Source organism: Mirounga leonina, unplaced genomic scaffold (assembly GCF_011800145.1).
Source record: "Mirounga leonina isolate KUSES-001 unplaced genomic scaffold, KU_Mleo_1.0 Mir_173, whole genome shotgun sequence".
Taxonomy (NCBI): domain Eukaryota; kingdom Metazoa; phylum Chordata; class Mammalia; order Carnivora; family Phocidae; genus Mirounga; species Mirounga leonina.
Window position 1 is genome coordinate 14,211,666 of NW_023270447.1, and position 12,512 is coordinate 14,224,177.

At 35.4% G+C, this 12,512-nt stretch overlaps 1 pseudogene; it reads right to left on the minus strand.

Moving 5' to 3' along the window:
• Window positions 1-7,463: 7,463 nt before the first annotated feature.
• LOC118020402 lies at window positions 7,464-9,720 on the minus strand (annotated as a pseudogene).
• Window positions 9,721-12,512: the final 2,792 nt, after the last annotated feature.

The following is a 12,512-nucleotide window of genomic DNA, read 5'->3' on the forward strand; positions in this document are numbered from 1 at the left end:
ATCCTTCAAGAGCTCCACATAATGAGAACATCAAATGGTAAATATAAAATTTTGAGGTCCCTCCATCCCCCACCCAAAGCAGATTTTACAGGAAGAATTCAAATACAGTAGTTTATGTAGTAGATGGTCCCAGGATATACCAGTAGGAGTTTGGGAAAATTAGATAGAAAAGGGAAAAAAGTCAGTGGATATAATGTTACTAAACAAGTTTCTATTTTGGGCAACTGGATCCCAGTGTCACTAGAAACTTTGCTAGAAAGGATAGAACATACCTCAGTGTTATCCCAAATGAGAGACAAGGAAGCTGATTTAGACATTGACTTCTCATCTGTCATTGGATGAAGGATGCTTCTGGGAACATTAACTCTCCCAGCCTTTGGATTTGCCTTGTGCTTGGGCTGAATATGCCCCTGGGGTCAGGAAAAATTAATCAGGCAGAGAGCTGCAGGCATCCAGTAATAGACTTTGGCTTATAGGGGTGAATGTGAAAGGGTTATGAGCAAGAATATCAGAATTTGACTGCTCAGAATATTTAAAGAAATAAAAGCTGCAATAAAAATATTTTTAAGAAAGCAAGGTACTATTAAGAAAATAGATGACCAACAGAATTTTAAAATAAGCTAAGTAGAAGTTTGAGGGGAAAAAAATCCAGATATCAAAGTCTGAGTAGATGAGTTAAGTAAATTAGAGACAGCTAAAAAGAGATTTAGTGAAATCAAATAAATATAAAAAATTACACAAAATGCAATGCAAAGGTAGAAGATATGAAAGAGGTTAAGAAATACCAAGTTCAGAGTGAAAAATTTAAAATATATTTAAATGGAATCCAAAATAAATGAAAGAGAAAATGGAATAGAGGAAATATTCCAAGAGATAATGGCTGAGAATTTTCCAGAATTATTAAAAGGTATAAAACTGCAGAGTTGAGAATCCTCCCCAAATCTCACACAGAAATAACAAGAAATCTACTGAACACACAATTAGGCATATTCCAGAAAATGCAGAACACTGGAGACAAACAGGAATTGTTAAAAGTAATTGGAGAGAAAAGAAAAACTAGAGTAGATTTTTCAAGAACCAAAAAGGACAGATGTATACTACCTTTAAAATGTTTGGAGAACTTGCTGTTGACCTAAAATTAAATTTCCTGCTAAATCATTATTCAAAAAAAGAATAAAATCAAGATGTTTTCAGACAAACGAAAATGAGATTTTACCACCAACGGAATTTGTCATACCTCACCAAAGACATTTCCAAAAGACTTGAAGAAGATGGAGATAGACACCAGAAAGATTTCTTAGATCAAAGGTCAAGGAACTAGTACTTGCAGGCCAAATCTGACCTGCAGCCTGAATTTGTAAGGCCTGAGAGCTAAGAGTGTTGACTTTTTAATAGACTTTATAACAGTTTCAGGTTTACAGAAAAATTGAGCAATAGTACAAAGGGTTACCATATATACTCTTCCCCACCTTCATTCTAGTTTCTCCTATTATTAACATCTTACATTAGTATGTTACATTTGTTAAGACTGATAAACCAAATTTGATACACTATGTACACACACACACATATAAATGAACATGCACATAACTACATGAGTGTATGTATGTACACATACACATTAGTAGATGCACACATACACATACACATTAGTAGATGCACACATACACATATATATGTATGGGTATATACACCATACGTGTATAATGTGCATACACATTATATTGGTAGGTCTTCTTGGAAAATTGACTCCTTTATCATTATATTATGTCCCTGTTTATGCTTGCTATAGTAGTTTCTCTTGAGCGCAAGGCTTTTTATGAAGAACAGAATGCTCTGGGTATAATTCAAAATGGTTACTTTCCCTTCTTCCTTTCCAAAACAGGAGGGGGGTTTTCTCTCATCTGGGCTACTGGAAGTAGAACTCATGGAAGTGTAGGGGGCCCACCTAAGACTGGCCTCCTACGAGTTTCAACTCCCGAGCTAGTCTGCACTCAGTCTTCAGCAACTTATCAATTACCATTTCTGTTCCTAACAGTTATTTGCTTTAGCTCCGGGTAAGCTGCCTAGTATTGTATGAAGCCACTAACATATGGGATTTATTACAAAAGCTAGTTTTACCCTACATAATACATATATAACTTTCTAGCCATTGGTAGAGGGAAAATGAATGTAAAAAACCTGATCAATTCAAAAGCAAGCAGGAAAGGAGAAAAGAAAAAGAAGCAAAGAAAAAGCAGAATCAATATAAAACATAAAGTTGTAGAACTAACTCAAAATGTATTAGTAATCACAATAAACGTCAATAGAGTAAACATGCAAGTCAAAATACGAATATTCTTAAGCTTGGATAAATAACAAAACACATAAATAGTTACCACATAAAAGTGCAAAGTTAAAGGATAAATATGTTAGGCAAACTCTAAACAAAATAATTTGGTAATATATCCCTGTAAATATGAAAATATAGCTATATAAGTTTATTAGACAAAATTGACTTTAAAGTAAAAATATTTCTGGGGGGTGAAGAATATTAAATTAAATTAAATTAAATATTATAATATTTAATGATAGAAGGTCCAATTCTCACAGAAAGACTAAAAAAAAATCTAAATTTATAAGCACCCAAAAGCATAGTCTTTATATATGTATATATATATTTATATATGTAATATATTTTTAATACATATATAGCAAAACTGACAGAATTATAAAGTAAAATTATAAGTTAACATGCATAATAAGCAATTTTTAACTCATTCATACTACTTGATAGAGAAAGCTGACGAAATACTAGTAAAGATATGGAGGATTTGAACAACAAAATTAGCAAGTCTGATGTAATGGGCACATATACATCTCTAAATCCAAAAATTAGAGAATGTATACATGGAACTTTTATTAGAACTCACTGCATTCTACATTATTAAGCAGCTATTAAAAAGAGCCAAAGAATTGTTGTTAAACAGGAGATTTTTTAAAATGTACCTAGTTTAGAAATTATTAAAAATGCTAATTTAAAAATTGATTTGGAAATTATAATAAAAGACACTTCCAAATAATCTTTGGGTCTACATACAAATAGCTGTGGACATTAGAAAATGTTTAGGACATGGGGCGCCCGGGTGGCTCAGTTGTTAGGCGTCTGCCTTTGGCTCGGGTCATGATCCCAGCGTCCTGGGATGGAGCCCCGCGTTGGGCTCCTTGCTCCATGGGAGGCCTGCTTCTCCCTCTCCCACTCCCCTCTGCTTGTGTTCTCTCTCTTGCTGTGTCTCTCTCTGTCAAATAAATAAATAAAATCTAAAAAAAAAAAAAGAAAATGTTTAGGACTGAAAATTGATGAAAACATTACATTTTAAAATTTAGGGGATGTAGGTAGAGCATTACTTAAAATAATTTTTTAATATCCTGTGATTTACAAAGTTTGAAAACTGATAATCTAAAATTTCAAATTAAAGGAGTTATAAAAAGAAAAACAGAATAAACTCAAAGTAAATTTAAATAGTGAAAATAATAAGAGGAGAAATTAATTAAACAGAAAAAAAGATAAAAGAGACGATCCACAAAGCCAAACACTTTTTGAAAAGTCTAATAAAATAGAAACCCCCTGGCAAGACTGAGCAAGAAAAAGACACAGAGAGAGAAAGAATCCATTAAAGAAAAATATTGGCAGTGAAAAGAATAGTGTCATAACCCCAGAAACAGATGTTTTTTTAAAGAAGATATTATAAACAATTTTAAGTCATTAAATTTGAAAACTTAAGATAAATGTTCAATTTTCTAGAGAAATTAATTAGCCAAAAGTAATTCAAGAAGAAAGTAAAAACCTCAGTAATCCTTAATTATTAAAGAAAATGAATTTATGGTTAACATCTAAGATTCACCCTCCCCAGCCCCATCAAACTGGCTATGTGAGCCATTGAAATAAGACAAAATTCCAATCAAAATCTCAAAAGGTTTTTCTTTCTTTTTTTGTTTTACCTCTACAGAACTTGACAAGACTATTATATAATGTATGGATGTGCAAAGGGCTTAAATAGCCAAAATAATTTTGAACAAATACAATATAAGGAGACCTCCTTATCATATACAAATACTTATTACAAACTATAAATAAAATAAAGCTATGAACAACAAAAGCACTGTGCATTGTTCTAGGAAAGATAAATAGACCAATGGAACTGAACAGAGAATTGAAATAGATCAATGCACAGATGGAAACCTGATATATGGCTGAAGCGGCACTGCCTACCAGTGAAGGATGGGCTATTGATTAGTGTTCAGACCTTTGGTTATCAATATGGAGAAAAAAAAATTGAGAAGCTCTGTCTCTAACCAAACATCATAAGTAGTTCTGTGTGGATTAAAGATCTAATTGTGATAGCAATAGTTTAAAATGTTTTGGAGGAAATTATAAGAGACTATATTTACAACTTCAGAATAAGAAAAGGTAAATTTTAGTCAATCATTGGTTTACTTGGTAATATGAACTCAAACATTAGGATGCCTAATAATTTTTGCTAATGTAATAATTTTGTTATTAGTTTTTTCCTGAACTGGTTTTACTATGTTCTGTATACAGAGCCTTGGTGGATCACATTCATTCTTCCCTTGAGTAAAATACTATTGTTCAAAGAATCAATAACATTTCATAGCTCAAGCCAAGTAATTTTAAAACTGAATTTAAATAGGTGGAATTCTTCAAACCTCAGGTATTGTATTTTTATCCTCTAAAGCATGGGGAAAATGAGTTTGAAATGTGCATTCAACTAATAGGGGGAAAAGGGTTGTAGCATTTAGTTTTACCTTTTAAAAGAATAATAAAATTTGTGTTTTAAATGAGCCTATTTTTTAAAACAAAACTCATTGAAAAACTCACATAAATGAATTAAAATATACTTACATGAAATTCTAGATTTGGAAGAAAATATTACAGAATATTTATAGCAATGTACCTTACTCTTAATCCTCTTGATTTAGGGCCTCATTTATAAATACAAAATTGAAGACTGGCATATAATGTTTTTTATATCATACTTTTGCCAACAAAAACGTGGTGATTGCATCTTTTAATGTTATTGTTAACAACAAACTTGACCATAATAGGATTGAAAAATCAAACCTATTTTTATATAGTCTGTGGTTTTACAAACATGGGATTTTCTGTTCATTTGATTGCCTACAGGAGGCAGGTATAAATACTTTGTGTATTTGAAGAGAGAAAATGAAGATAACGGTGTAATTCATAATTGTATTCCTTTTCCCTTTTAAGTAACAAAGCAATTTCATTAATGTATTTATTTGGAGGTAGCTTTAAATATTCTACTAATTTGAAAATGCAAAAACTATCTATCTTTTCATAGACTAATAAGATGCATCACCATATTTTCATTAATATTTTTCTGTGGCTGTCTTAGGAACACTATTCCCTTAAAATACCTGCAGGATATTAGCTACATAAAGGAAGGCAAGCAACTTTAAGTGTTATTTATTCATCCAGGAATAGAGGCTGTTTGCAGCATGCAACACCAGTTTTTCTTTTTTGATTAACGTAGGTGTTTCTGAGTGACCCTTACTATATATGTAAGGAATTTGAATGAAAGATGGGAATAGACGATATATTCAGTGCACTGACTTTGCGTGGTAACATTTATCATCACAATTTCAAGCCTTTGCTCCATCATTCAATATAGGAAAATACAAAATACTATTTTTCTTTCTTTCTTTTTTGTTTTAGCCTGGAAGGCTTTATTCTGATGTTAACTTTTTTGTTGATTCAAAGGTGAAAAGTTATTGGAAATAATTTTTGAAATTTCTGGTCTACATAGAATGATTTTGATACCATGTTAGAGAATATTTCCTGGAAACGATTTTGAAGATTATTTTTTATTGTCTTCCTGGCATCTATTTTACCTCTCTTCTACTTGGGTTTTTTGTTTGTTTGTTGTAACCAAGAATATTTTTATATTTGGGGAGGAAATTTGCTTCCTCCATTTTCTCAGCCTTGCAATTTGGGTGAGACTGAATGCATGCCCTGCTTTGGGGTGGATCTTTCCTGTCTAAAAGCCAATCAGAGAGAGTATAGTAACCTTGTCACAGTGATTGGATCAGGAAAGGACATGAGTTCCAATTATCAGTGAAAGGAACTGATTCCCAGGACATGTACAGCAGCTACTGTAAGAGACTCTAACTTTCCTGAGTGTTTTCCTATGAGGATATGATGTCTGGAATTGCTGCAAACATTTTGCTGAAATTACCAGAACCTGGAACTCCCAGAGGTCTATCAGGGCAGCATGGGGGGAAATAACAAACAGAGAAGCAGAATAGAGAGAATAGGAGAAAGAAGGTCCTTGGAGATCTCATCTGAGGTGCAAGATCAAGCCTCATTCGGACTTTTCTGTTACATAAGTCAGTATCTCCTTTATTGTTTAAGTCATTTTGTGTTTAGCACTTTGTATTTTATTTCATTTTTTTGTCACTTGTTACTGAAACATTTCTATCACAAGTCCTACAGGGATATTTTGAGTTTGAGAGACTAAAGAGGGACAAATATCTTAATTCTTATTCGAAGATTCTTTGGTTTCAAGGAACAGAAAGATATAAATTAGAGAATAGGAATTATTGGAAAGATTTGTGGAGATGGAACCAAATAGCTAGGAAAAGGAAAACCTTTTCACCTTACTTAATGGGACCTCAAGTCTCACTCTTTATGATATTAATGTGATGTATTACATTAATTGATTTTGATGTTAAAACAACCTTTCATTCTTAGGATACATCCTACTTGGTTATGGTATATAATTCTTTTCATTTATTGCTGTATTTAGTTTGCTAGTATTTTGTTGAGGATTTCGCATCTATATTCATAGGGGATATTGATTTTTGTTTTCTTCCTTCTTCCCTCCCTCCCTTCCTTCTTTTCTTTTTTAAGAAGCCAAAAAGTTTAATTTTATTGAATAAAGAATTTCATTCGGGGCTTACCTCAGATCATAAGACTACTTTAGATTATAACAGCTGAAGATCAATAGTTGATCAGAAAGAAGGAAGAAAGAAAACAGTTTATATTTTTAGTGTCGAAAAATAACCTAATTGTTAGAGATGTCTTATAAAATTCAACAAACAAGTTCTAGCCAAATTTACTGTTTAGTGGACTTTTTTTTTCTGTTTTCAAGGGATGAAAAGTGAGATTCAATGTATATATTATTGGTTACAACTAATATAACAGCTTGAAAAAAATCATGAGGTAGAAGCAGTGGAAAATATACATTAAAACCAGCCGTGTGTTACACTGGTTCAAAAAGAACTCATACGGCAGACAAAAGCTAGTATTAGTTAAGGAAAATGGTCTCGTTTTAGGAAGCGTGTCCAGACAGACATTACCTCAAAAAAGTGCCAACAGTAACTATGTGGTCCCCTCTTGTTATTCAGTGAAGTGTCAAAGGTGGAGTGACTGGGTTAACAGCTTAAGCTTTCTCTAAGGATTTGTAGTATTGCGTCATCACAGTCCAGGTCTTGGGAGCCATGAAACCTTCAGGTTGTTTCTGGCCTTCTTTGGCAAGTTTGCACATTCAAGTTTCTGAAATAAATTCAAAGTCTTCTTGGTGTTCAGGGTCATAGTAGTCCACACGCTTCTTTTTCTTGTAAGCTGCAACTCAGAAGGGAACTGGTGATCAGGCCAGAGGCCAATGTCAGCACTTTGGTGCCATAAGTTGGCTCATAAAGATCCTTCCCTGTTTCTGAATGAGGTATGTCAGCAGGCTCTTGTCCAACAATGTTAACATTGTCTCCTGCAACCATCCTTGCTCTCTAATGCCACTGGACTCCAGTTGGTCCTGCATACATAGTGGGAAATGGGAAGATGGCCACTACTATTGTTTTAGGATATGGAAATCCTTCCTCTAGCACTGAAGGATGCTGCTCATACACCACATCAAAGGAACATCATTGTCCTTTGTCTAGGCACCAAGAGGGTGAAGAAGGACAGGGTGCCTGTAGCCACCTTCCAGAAGTTGCTTATAGGTATCCTGCATTAATAGAGCATGTCTAGAGCACAAGGTTAGACCCAACCTAGGATGCACTGGATTGCATAATTGATATGCAATGACAGCATCAGCATTCATATATTTAAACATTTGCTATAGCTCAATAGGAGTCAAATGATGCTCATCAAGACCATCATTCCAATAAATTCAGTTCAAGGCCTGAAGATCTCCAATCAGCCAATCTCCTTGTTCCATAACCATCTTAATGTAAGGGTGGTTCTCACATGTTGTTCCCCACTGTCTGGCACCACAACCCTCCTTTCTGTGCTCAACAAACTTTGGATTGTGAACAATAGCTACACAGCAGCTCTCCTACATCAGAACAAATGCAGACCAGTCATCCAGGCTCTCTTTACCTTCATGAATAGTTGTCAGAACTACAGGCAATGCCAAGTTAATGATACCTCCATCCATAAGACAATGAAAATGAAGGAACTGCAAGGACCCCCTCTCTCTCATAAAGCCATTCAGTGGGGTTGCCCAGCCTTCTGCTAAAACTTGCACCCACTGCATTTCCATTTTATTAATTTTCAATGCTGGTAATATTTCTGCATCTGTTTTTGCCAAATTAAGTTTATTTTCTGGTACGTACAGTTCTTTTACTTAGCAAGTGGCATCCACAGGTACAATATCCCATTCCTGTAGAAGTACCACAACTTGTTGGACACAGTCATTTACATCACAGGAGTCTGTTTTCAGCACCAATTAAGGGGCCTTTTTTAATATACAGAATTAATTCCTTTGAAACCTTTAATTTCCCCAACCCTGTGATTTTTTTCTTGGGTCCTTTGACATTTCTGCATAACAAACATGCAGAGGAGCATGAACGAATACTTCACACACACACACAAAAAGGTAAACCACGAAATTCTACTCCCGAACCCATTATTACACGTTAACCAACTAGAATTTAAATAAAAAGTTGAAAAGAAAGGTAAATCCTTATGAATGTGTCTTGCATTGTTGCTCTCCCGAGTATAATGCTATAGAAAACTTGTGACTCACACTAAGTCAGCATCTGCAACCAGTTTACCAACTTCTGGAATGCATGGAATATTCTCTTCTCTGTCTTCAGGACTAAGCCAAGATTTTTATTGAGACCTCGGTGACTGTTGTCACCATCCAAAGTATAGCATGGAATACTATGGCAAACCAAATACTCCCCCAAAGCCATATTCACCGTGGTCTTTCCTGCTTCACAGAAGCCTGTCAGTCAAACTATACAACCACGAAAGCCCCCTCTGGATCCTACTACCTGACCTCTCTCGTTCCTGCGGACATGGTGAGCTTGATCGGCATTAGGTGCTCTTTACAGCTCCGTAACTGCTCAGTTTGACTTTCTCACACAGGCTCCTGGGGCCTACATGCCGCAGAGAGTGCACAGGTGCTGGGGTTCTTAAGAAACACCTAGGCGGAGGCGAGAAGGTGAGGAGGCTGAAGGGGAAGGGGGCGGGGTGAGAAGGCGGGGCGAGAAGGCCCGGCGAGAAGGCGGGGCGGGGCGAGAAGCCCGGGAGTCCTTGCCTCTGGCGAGCACGCACTGACGCACTGACGCACTGACGCACTGACGCACTGACGTAAGCAGGAGCTCCTGCTCAGGACTTCGATGGAGCAGCCAGTCGCCGCTGGTGGGTCTCCGGCAGATAAAAGTATGTGTGCTAGTTTTGTTTTCTTGTGACATCTTTGGTTTTGGTATCAGGGTAACTGGGCTTATAGAATGAATTGGAAAATGTTACCTTTTCCCCTTTTTTTAGAAAAGTCTGTGAAGGGTTGGTATTAATTCATATTTAAAGGTCAGAATTCGTCAGTGAAGTTGTCTGGTTCTGGGCTTGGCTTTGTGGGAAGTTTTAAAATTACAATTCAATCTTTGTTATAGATCTCAAATTTTTTTTTCCTTTTGAGTCAGTTCAATAATTTGTTTCTAGGAATTTGTCCATTTCCTGTAAATTATCTAATTTGTTTGCATACAATTGATTATATTGTTTCCTCATGGTACTTTTTATTTCTGTAAGTTTGGTACCACTTTTTAAAGGTAATCATTATCCTTTAAAGGTAATCATTATCATACCTCATAAGGTAAACACATCCTTAAAGTTGTATTTTTAAACACTGTAGTTTAATGTTAAATGTTCTCTGCATTTCAAATGGAATCATACAGAATATATTCTTGTCTGGCTTCTCTTGCTCAATTTTATGTTTGTAAAATTCATCCCTGTACCTGTAGTTTGTTCATTTCATTGATGTATACTACTCCATTGAAAGACTATACCACCGTTTATTTAGGGACATTTGGTTATTTTTTATTTTTTTTGAGTATTATAAAAATCACTGCTTTTAATGTTCTTGAACATTTGTTGTTGCACACAAGCATGGAGTTTTATTGATTTATACATAGGAATGACCTGCCAAGATATATGGTTTGCGTCTGCTCAGCTTCCGTTGGTAAAGCCAAAGAATTTTCAATGTGGTTAAGTCAGCTGAGACTCCCATTAGCAGTATTTTCCATTGTCCTGTCTCCTTGCCAAAACTTAGTATTGTCATTTAAAAAAAAATCTTTAGTCATACTAGTTTGGGTACAGTGGTATCACATTATGGTTTTAATTTGCATTTACCACAGCAAAGTTGAACTCCTTTTTATATTATTTGTCATTTAGATCACCTCTTTTGAAAAGTGCCTATTGGGCCCCCTGCCTATTTTTCCATTGGGTTATCTATTTTTTTTTCTTAGATTTGTAGGAGTTTTAATATATTCAGATAAAAGTCCTTCATTCGTTATATGTTTTGAAGCTGTTTTCTCCATATAGATACTTAATGAAGCATGATTGAGAAAGCATCTTACTCCCATCTTACTCCCATTTAGGAATACTTCACATGTCTTGAATCAATTGTCCACATATGCATAAGATTTAATGTGAGCCATAGATGTGAAGGAACAAGGGGGTGAAAGATTAACAGAATCTGGAGTTGGAGAGAGAGACCTGTAGCTATAGGAAAGACCACAGGACAAGAACTAGGGTCTTAGAGAAACAGCCCCTGACAAGCTGTGGTATAATAAGGAATAAACAGAAAAGAAAAGTCCCAAATTTTGCTTCTTCTTTCCCCTTAAATTCCTGTCCAGTTGAAATTCAAATGGAAACAGAAAGCAGCTTGTTGATGCAATTCATACCTGGGACATAGCCCAGGGAGAAAGGTGAAGCAAGGATATGAGGGTTATATGGAAGATACCCAGAACAGCCACACACATTTGCCTCTTGGCATCCTCTTGTCATTTGTGCAGGTGAAATATTTGTTTTCTCATTGCAGAGGATAGCCAAAGTTCCCCAAACTAATAGAATATCTGATCATTGAGTATGTTAACTTGGTCAAAATCTTACCTGAAAAATTTAGCTACCACCAGTGTTCTTCATATAAGATAATGGGAGGAGAGGTGGAAACAGTGTAAGAGAAACAATTAACTAATATAAAATATAGCTGGTATAGATTCTACTTCTGTAGCTAATCATGGAGCTTAAGTTGGGTTGCTGCCTTCCACAGTGCATTTTATGTTCCCATTATTATCCATGTTGGCTGGATAGTGTTCTTTATTTGGTGGGGTGACCCAAACCTTTATTCCTATAGGATTTGAGTCCTTAATGATCCCATTTTTATTGGATTGTCATAGCTTTCTATAGTTCAGAATTATTGAGCTCAGGGAATACTAAGATGCCCTAGTGAATTTTCTGCCTCCAGTAATAGTTTGTACCTACTGGGGTAGCAGCAACCCAATTTCCACTTGTAATCATGATCTATCATCAGACTATGCAGTGATACCCTTTTTGTCTGTTACATGGCACAAGGATCCAAAAATTTCAGAAGGCAATCTCAGCTTTTAACTTAATAAGACTGTGACTTTGTATCCTAGTGGATACACAGTTTCATTATTGGATATTAGCTTTCCTCTGTTGGACACTAACATTCCCAAAAGCAAATTTGAAGGGAAGAAAAACTTCCTCTGGTAGTTTATTGGTATAATACTGAGAAGGACCATCCTCACCTGTATAATTTGATCCCTGGATCTGTTAATTCTGGCCATAGGAGAGAAGTGCTAAGTATTGGCTCCTGGTTTAAGAATATACTTCATCTTCTATGCTAGAACTCTACCCCTCATGGTGTTTACTAGTTAACTCCATAACCATGCTAAAAGGCCATCACACTATTCTATTTAGCAACGTGCTCTCTGGGTGATGGGGGGACATGGTAAGGTCAGTGAATTATGTGGGCATAAGTCCATTGCTGTAATCTTTTGCTGTAATATGTGTCACCCACTGTAAAGTTATACTGTGTTGAATGCCATGGCTGTGGATAAGGTATTTGGAAGGATGGTATTGGAAAAAGTGCTGTGGACAAAGGAATTTCTGTATCTGTAATATATATTTATGTCTGTGAGGACAAATCACTGTCTCTTCTACGATAGAAATGTTTATTGCAATCAAC